General features: G+C 36.5%; 2 pseudogenes; both read left to right on the top strand.

The window, feature by feature from the left end:
- LOC110908519 lies at positions 1 to 2,524 on the top strand (annotated as a pseudogene).
- Positions 2,525 to 5,045: 2,521 nt separating this feature from the next.
- On the top strand, positions 5,046 to 7,544 carry LOC110908518 (annotated as a pseudogene).
- Positions 7,545 to 8,530: the final 986 nt, after the last annotated feature.

Here is an 8,530-nt window from a genome sequence, read left to right on the forward strand (position 1 = left end):
CCTTGTCAATATGTTCCCATGCTTGTATTTATATGCACTTATGCAAATCCCAAAATCAATCATCCTCCATGGAAGCTCTGCGAACTGTCCCAACTGCTGCTATGCCTTTACTTCTAAAAGCCAGAATGTTCAAACCAATTTCCAGTCTTTCATTTTCTCACAAAAAATCCAAGTCGCTCTTACTCAACCAAACCCAATTTCCAAAATCCAAATTGACCAAGTTCAATGCCATTTCTCCATCTGATTCAACCCAACCAGCAGCCCAACCTGAAAAAGAAACCGAAACAGGAAGCTTTGATCAAGATTATAAATTTGACTGGTTTTCTCACTGGTATCCACTCATGCCTGTGTGTGATTTGGACAAGAGGGCTCCCTGTGGGAAGAAGGTAATGGGCCTGGATGTTGTGGTGTGGTGGGATAAGAATAAGAATGCATGGAAGGTGTTTGATGATCGTTGTCCGCATAGATTGGCTCCACTTTCTGAAGGAAGGATTGATCAATGGGGTAGGTTGCAGTGTGTGTACCATGGCTGGTGTTTTGGTGGCTCCGGTGACTGCAAGTTTATTCCTCAAGCTCCCCTTGATGGTCCTGCGGTATGTTAGATCACTTGGGAACTATTTTCTGATAATTTTATGCATAACTATATTATGATTTTATGGATAAAATAAGTGCAGGTTCATTCTTTTGAAAAGGCTTGTGTTGCTGTTTACCCAAGCACCGTGCAAAATGATATTCTTTGGTTTTGGCCCAGCACTGATTCACGTTACAAAGATATCCTCACCGAGAAGAAACCACCATACGTCCCTGAACTTGACGATCCTTCATTTTCCTTCCAAATATTCAACAGAGATATACCTTATGGGTTTGTAAATAGACTTTATTTTCTACAAAATCATCATAAAAATCATGGGTTTTGTTGAGCAGAATTATGACACTTATAGGTGTGAAGTTCTGATTGAAAATCTCATGGACCCTTCTCATGTTCCATATGCACATCATGGAATAACCAGGACACAACAGCCCAGATAAGTATATATTTATGCAATCAGTTTTCTAACTTTTCTTATGTCTTGGTAATCACCTGCCTAACACAAGTTTCCTGCACTGATAAGCTTGATCGCGAAGGGGGGTCCCCTATTGACATGAAAATACAAAAAATAGACAAAAATGGGTTTACTACAACCCAGCAGCCAGGTGTTGAATGGAACTTTATTTCTCCTTGTCTGTTACAACGTACTATCACAATCAAGGAGGGTCCAGAAAATACACAGGTATAAACTTGACTTTATAAGTATAACTGCTGATATTTAGTACTCACTTTAGTTTAATTGATTCAGAAACACAAGCCACCTAGAAAGGATCTTTTAATCCTTTTATGTACTCCGGTGAGTCCCGGTAAAAGCAGGTTGATATCTGTCATACCTACAAAATTTTGGACAGATGATCTATTTCTTCCTAGATGGAAGAATCATATGATCCAGAATTTGATTATTGATTCAGATTTGTATCTTCTTTTCGATCAGGTAAAACTATCCCAACCTTAATTGTAATTCATACTATAGTATTAGAATTTTTTGAAAGATTATGCAACTTTCAGGAAAGGAAGTTGATGGAATTGGGTCCTTCAAATTGGCAAAACGTCTGTTTTGTGCCCACCAAAGCAGATGCTAATGTAGTGGCATATAGAAAGTGGCTAAAGAAATATTCAGGTGGTCAGATGGATTGGGGAACCAAGTTTAATGGATATCTTCAACCCACCCTTCCTAGAGAGCAACTCATGGACAGGTTACAAATTAACAAATATATAATATTACTTCTATGCATATGGAAAATTAGAGTTACTTACATAGTTAGTCCATGTGGTTTGCACAAAATTACATACCTAGGTACTAATAGTTTAAAATCACCTTCTAGGGTATTAACTTTTCATTCTGTAACGTTTGGAGGTAGTAACTTCTAGGGTATTAACATAGTTAGTGCCAGTGGTTTGCACAAAATAACATACTAAGGTACTAATAGTTTAACAAACAATTAACGTTAATACCTCCAAACGTTACAAAATAAAAAGTTAATACCCTAGTAGGTGATTTTAAACTATTAGTACCTAAGTATGTTACTTTGTACAAAGCACAGGGACTAACTATGTAATTAACTCTGGAAAATTATTATTTTTTTATTTTTTTATTTAGGTACCGAAGTCATGTGGTGAATTGTAGTAGCTGCAATGTAGCATATAAAGGTTTTAAAGCACTCCAGATCTCTCTTCAGGTGTTTGTTGTTGCTTCAGTAGCTATTATGGCTGCAACCAAAGAGGGAATGATAACAGTTCCTGCAAGAACCACATTTGTCGTTGTAATAATGTTGTGTTTTGTGGGATCAAAATGGTTGTCACACTTCATCAACAAAAGCTTCCATTTTCATGACTATAGTCATGCCTTTAAATAGTGTACATTTTTTAACATATGATCATGCTGTATCTACTTCCTTTTACCTGTGTGTTCGACCCAAACATGAATTACGTGAATTTGATGACCTTGATCATCATGTTAGCTGTTAAAAAAACATCAAGGGATATCATGGTATAATAAAAGAGAAGCATAAAGTTAAAGGGTTACCTAATCTTTTTAGACAAATAAAAAATTTGGAACAGAAAAGAGAAAACAGAATCTCGCATATATGACTACTTACCTATGACCAAGGTTTAAAAAAACGGAAACGAGTTTCGAGGCGTTTTCACTTCGCCTCACGAGGCGTAAGCCTCGAGGCGAACCGAGGCGGAATTAAAAAATAAATATAAATATTATAAATCTTATAAAAATAGTAATACTAACTAAATTCATCATCAAATTCATCAAAATAATAAAAAACACACATAAAACAGACCGAAATTGCTTGAAATTGACACAAAAACACAAAAACATCAAAAATAGATATCTAAAACCCCTGAGGCGCACATGAGGCGCAGCCTTTTTAGCGCCTCAGCCCCTCTGAAGCGCACAAACAGTAGAAACCCCCTGAGGCGCGCCTCAGAATCGTTTTTTGGCCGTTTCGCCTTGAGGCGCGCCTTGAGGCGCACGCCTCAGCCGTTTTTTAAAACCATGCCTATGACCTAATGGTCTAGTGGTATGTTGTTTGCGGCACAAAAGTGGTGTGAGTTTAAATATTTACAAGTACAAGCAAGGTTAACTAGTATTTAGTTATAAAAAAATTGGTATTAAAACCAGCGACGGAGCTTGACTAAAAGTTCCGGGGAGGGGGAGTCATGGGACCCAATTTATATATTGTATAAATGTTTAGACAAAATAATTGGAGGGCGATCCTTTATAATTTTAAAATTTTCAGACGAAAAATCGAAAATTTTACACTTCTAACCGAAAGATTCAAGAGGCGGGTGCACCCCCGACTTTCCATTAAGCTTCGTCTCTCTGATTAAAACATTACTACTTACCCAACTAATTACTATATTAATTATTTTACATCTAAACATATTTAATATATCATGTGATTTCCTTAAATATTGATAAAATAGTGAAGGAACAAAAAAAAAAATTACTTTGATAAATGTTATTATGACATCTTGAAACATGAACTCGATAACCATTTCGAGAATAGTTGATACATGTAGGTCCACTTGGAGGATCAAGATAACCTACTTCCTTGTTGTTAACACAAACACGAGTGCGGAATCCACGTAGTTATGCAAACCGAAGCAAAGAAATGCAAACACAAGTAACCAAAGATTCACAATCTTAGATTAACTGAAGAGAATCAGTACAACACATACAAGCAGTGCTTACAACTCTCAGGGACTCTCTTACTGAAATGAGAAGCAAGTGTCTGTATTTATAGGCCCAACACCCAGTAACCCTACGAAGAAGGTTACTGGGCTCACGAACAATCCTCAGGCCCACGAAGAATAAGTCTTCGTGGATCATTCCAACGAACATTCCATCACCACGGAGAATCAGTCATTCTTCGTGGTGAACAATCTGATTAGAAACCATTGTTCGTGAACTATGCTATCCCACGAAGAATAGGGATTCTTCGTGGGGAACCTATACACAGACTAACACTTGCAGCAAAACAAACAGTAAGATCCAAGCACATACATAACTAACAGTTTCACACATGCAAACTGTTTTACAACGCTAACAAAGTAAACGCCGTGCTAAGTCAAGATAGGAGGATATCTTGACTTGGCCGACTCGACCAAAACTATACAGACCAAGGAGTAATTTCTCGTGTTTTGCCTAGGTTGGACTCTGTCCCTGTTGGTGTATTGTTTGTTTTCATGTATTTGTAATTATGGTGTCTAGTATCTTACTAGTTTTTTAATAAAATTTTGAGTAAATTGCCATTTTAGTCCCTGTGGTTTGGGCCATTTTGCCAGTTTAGTCCAAAGGTTTCATTTTTAACATCTGGATCCAAAAAGGTTTCATCGTTGCCATTTTGGTCCAACTGACTTAACTCCATCCATATCTGTTAAAGCTGCCTGGGGCATTTTTGTTAGATATGGATGAAGTTAAGTCAGTTGAACCAAAATGAAATGACAAAAATGCCCTTGGCAGCTTTAACAGATATGGATGAAGTTAAGTCAGTTGGACCAAAATGGCAACGATGAAACCTTTTTGGATCCAGATGTTAAAAATGAAACCTTTGGACTAAACTGGCAAAATGGCCCAAACCACAGGGACTAAAATGGCAATTTACTCTAAAATTTTTATGTTGGCTCGTTCAAAAAAAAAAAAAAAAAGATAAGTGTCCCTCCACTCGAATAATGAATATTCAAATTTCAAAACATGAACTTTATTGCAGGTTGTTTCAAGTTATTAACAACAATTCACTTTTTATTTATGAACTAATTAGCAATATATGTATCCGACAGCCAATGTTCCTGGTTACTCAGGCATTCTATTTATGTAAAAAGTTGATTTGACAAAAGGGAAATTAAATTCAATACCAACCACTATACTATTTTTATAAATACAATTTTAGAAATGCAACACCTACCCATCAATTCACATATCACAAGATAAAGACTACTCAAATTTTTGCACTTACTACTCAATAAGACATAGTTAGTGGCATTAGATATTCGTTAGGTTGATCTATTTTCAAGCACTAGATGTTCCGATACGCATGGTTGATCTATGTTGAGATGTTGAAGTTTGTAGAATAAGAAAATTTGTATTAGATTTTCCCTTTTACATATATAACCACAAAAAGCAACAAATCCAAAGGCCTTGTCAATATGTTCCCATGCTTGTATTTATATGCACTTATGCAAATCCCAAAATCAATCATCCTCCATGGAAGCTCTACAAACTGTCTCAATTGCTGCTATGCCTTTACTTCTGAAAGCCAGAATGTTCAAACCAATTTCCAGTCTTTCATTTTCTCACAAAAAATCCAAATCGCCCTTACTCAACCTAACCCAATTTCCAAAATCCAAATTTACCAAGTTCAATGCCATTTCTCCATCTGATTCAACCCAACCAGCAGCCCAACCTGAAAAAGAAACCGAAACCGGAAGCTTTGATCAAGATTATAAATTTGACTGGTTTTCTCACTGGTATCCACTCATGCCTGTGTGTGATTTGGACAAGAGAGCTCCATGTGGGAAGAAGGTGATGGGTCTGGATGTTGTGGTGTGGTGGGATAAGAACGAGAATGAATGGAAGGTATTTGACGATCGTTGTCCACACAGATTGGCTCCACTTTCTGAAGGAAGGATTGATCAATGGGGTAGGTTGCAGTGTGTGTACCATGGCTGGTGTTTTGGTGGCTCTGGTGACTGCAAATTAATTCCTCAAGCTCCCCGTGATGGTCCTGCGGTAGTTTAGATCATTTGGGATCTTCTTTCCAACAATTTTATAAATGATGATATTATGATTTTACCGATAAGCTTATAAAAATACACGTGCAGGTTCATTCTTTCCCGAAAGCGTGTGTTGGTGTTTATCCAAGCACTGTGCAATACGGAATTGTTTGGTTTTGGCCCAACACTGATCCACAATACAAAGATATCCTCATCAAGAAGAAACCACCATACATCCCTGAACTTGACGATCCTTCATTTTTCCCCCAAATGTTCACCAGAGATGTACCTTACGGGTATGAATGTAGTTTGTTCTCTACAAAATCATTATAAAAGATCATCGGTTTTGTTGATCAAGAGTGTGACACTTATAGGTATGAAGTCCTGATTGAAAATCTGATGGACCCTGCACATGTTCCATATGCACATCATGGGATAATGAGTATCGCACCACAGCCCAGATAAGTATTCAGCAATCAAATAGTTCTTATATCCTCAGTATTCTCATGTCTTGATAATCTCCTGCCTAACACAATTTTCATGCACTGTTAAGCTTGATCGAGAAGGGGGTGAACCTATCGATATAAAAATACAGAAAATAGAAAAAAATGGTTTTACCGCAATCGAGCCACAAGGTCGTATATGGACCTTTGTTTCTCCCTGTCTGGTACAAGGTAGTCTCACAATCAAGGTAACTCAAACTAAGGTATAAGCTTAACTTTTTTTTAAGTAGCCATATAATAATGGGCCGTGTTCATGGGTTGGAGGGTCGAATCCGACACCGACCCAAGTATTTGCCAAAGCACATGACCTGATATGATATGATGGATTGGTATGAGCATAACCCAATTTAGGGTTTTGGTTCATGTGGTATTTCCATATCAATATTTTTTGTTTTCTTGGTATTTCATTCCTATATAATTTGATTAATTCAGGGACAGTTAGCACAAAAGCCACCTCGAAAGCAACTTTTTTATCTTTTTTTGTATTCCTGTTAGCCCGGGTAATAGCAGATTCATAAGTGTTGGTCATAGACACTTTAATCTTTGGATAGATCCATTTGTTTCAAGATGGATGGACCATATTCTAATTAATTTGGTTTTGGATTCGGATTTGTATCTTCTTCGGGTTCAGGTAAAACTATCCCATCGTCGATTGTAATTCGAACTGGGGTATTCGAAATTTCTTAAGATTATGCAACTTTTAGGAGGAGAAATTGATGGAGGCAGGTCTTTCAAATTGGCAAAAAGTCTGTTTTGTGCCAACCAAAGCAGATACTATGGTGTCATTATTTCGAAGGTGGCTAAAGAAATATGCAGATGATAAAGTCGATTGGGGAACCAACATATATGGAACTCTTACACCCATCCCTCCTAGAGAACAACTCATGGACAGGTTATTCGCATAAACTTTAACCACATTTAGCTTTATTTGATTTCTTATAGTTTTGTTTATTTAGGTACTGGACCCATGTGGTGAACTGCAGCAGCTGCACTGAAGCATATAAACGTCTTAATGCACTCCAGATATTTCTTCAGGTGATGTCCATTGCTTTGGTGGCTATTATGGCTGCTGCGAAGCACATGGCGATATCAAGTGTTGCAAGATATACACTCGCAGTTGCCGCAATTTTGTGTTTTGTGGGATCAAAATGGCTGTCACATTTCATTTACAAAAACTTTCATTTTCAAGATTATAATCACTCCTTTAAATGATCGTATTCATGCATAATCATCATCATCATCATTATCCGAATTCCCCAGTGTGATTATTATTGTATGAATAAAACTATTATAATATAATTCTAATTTAAGTATTCGAAATTTTAAAGAATAGTTTAAACGTTACAATGTTTTAACAATGAAAAGAGTTTTGAGGAAGTTTGTAAATTGTGTTTACGACTCAAAGTTGATGTTTGTTAATGAACCGGAAAGACTCTTAAATAGGCACAAATGTGCGAAACAAATAAATTGAAATTAAAAAAAAAAATAACTAATTGACCAAATACCCGGCGCTGGACACATTCAGATCAACGACTAATGACCTGAATTATTCTCAACATACAACACTATTATCAAATTTATATTTTTTTTATTTCAGGAAAATTTAAGCATCTAAAAGTAAAAGGGATTTTATAAAAACACCTCACTAAAATTTAAATATCTAAAAGTAAAAGGGATTTAAGAAAAACACCACCTGTGGTGGTTGGTGGCGTCATCTATTTAGTCTCCATTTCTGAAAATTAATAGAACTTCTGAAAATCCATTAGTTTAGAAACATCATTGATGATGTTTATAACTTGTTACAATGACATAACTGAATATGTGGCTAGGTTTGTTCATGAAGTGTGTTATAACCATCCAACATCGATGCAAGAGTGATTAGGATGTAATCCATGTTCAAATCACGAAAATTATGATCTTGGTAAAATGGTGAAATTTGCTAAATTGTGATTTGTTAAAATCATGAACAAATTGATAAATTAAATGTTTTTGTAGTATAAAAGTAATATGGGAAGTGTCCAAAACCAAGACGTGTAAGATGAGTTCAATTGACTTAGACCACCACCACTGATCCCAAACTTTAACACACAACAATTTCCACCTACAACCACCATCATCTCCAAACCAACGGCCTGCAACCATCGTACCTCTACCACCGCGTAAGTGGGTCGTGCAGGATGTGGTATCTGCAGATTGGGGTTTGTTTGTT

This window comes from Helianthus annuus, chromosome 14, assembly GCF_002127325.2.
Source record: "Helianthus annuus cultivar XRQ/B chromosome 14, HanXRQr2.0-SUNRISE, whole genome shotgun sequence".
Taxonomy (NCBI): Eukaryota; Viridiplantae; Streptophyta; class Magnoliopsida; order Asterales; family Asteraceae; genus Helianthus; species Helianthus annuus.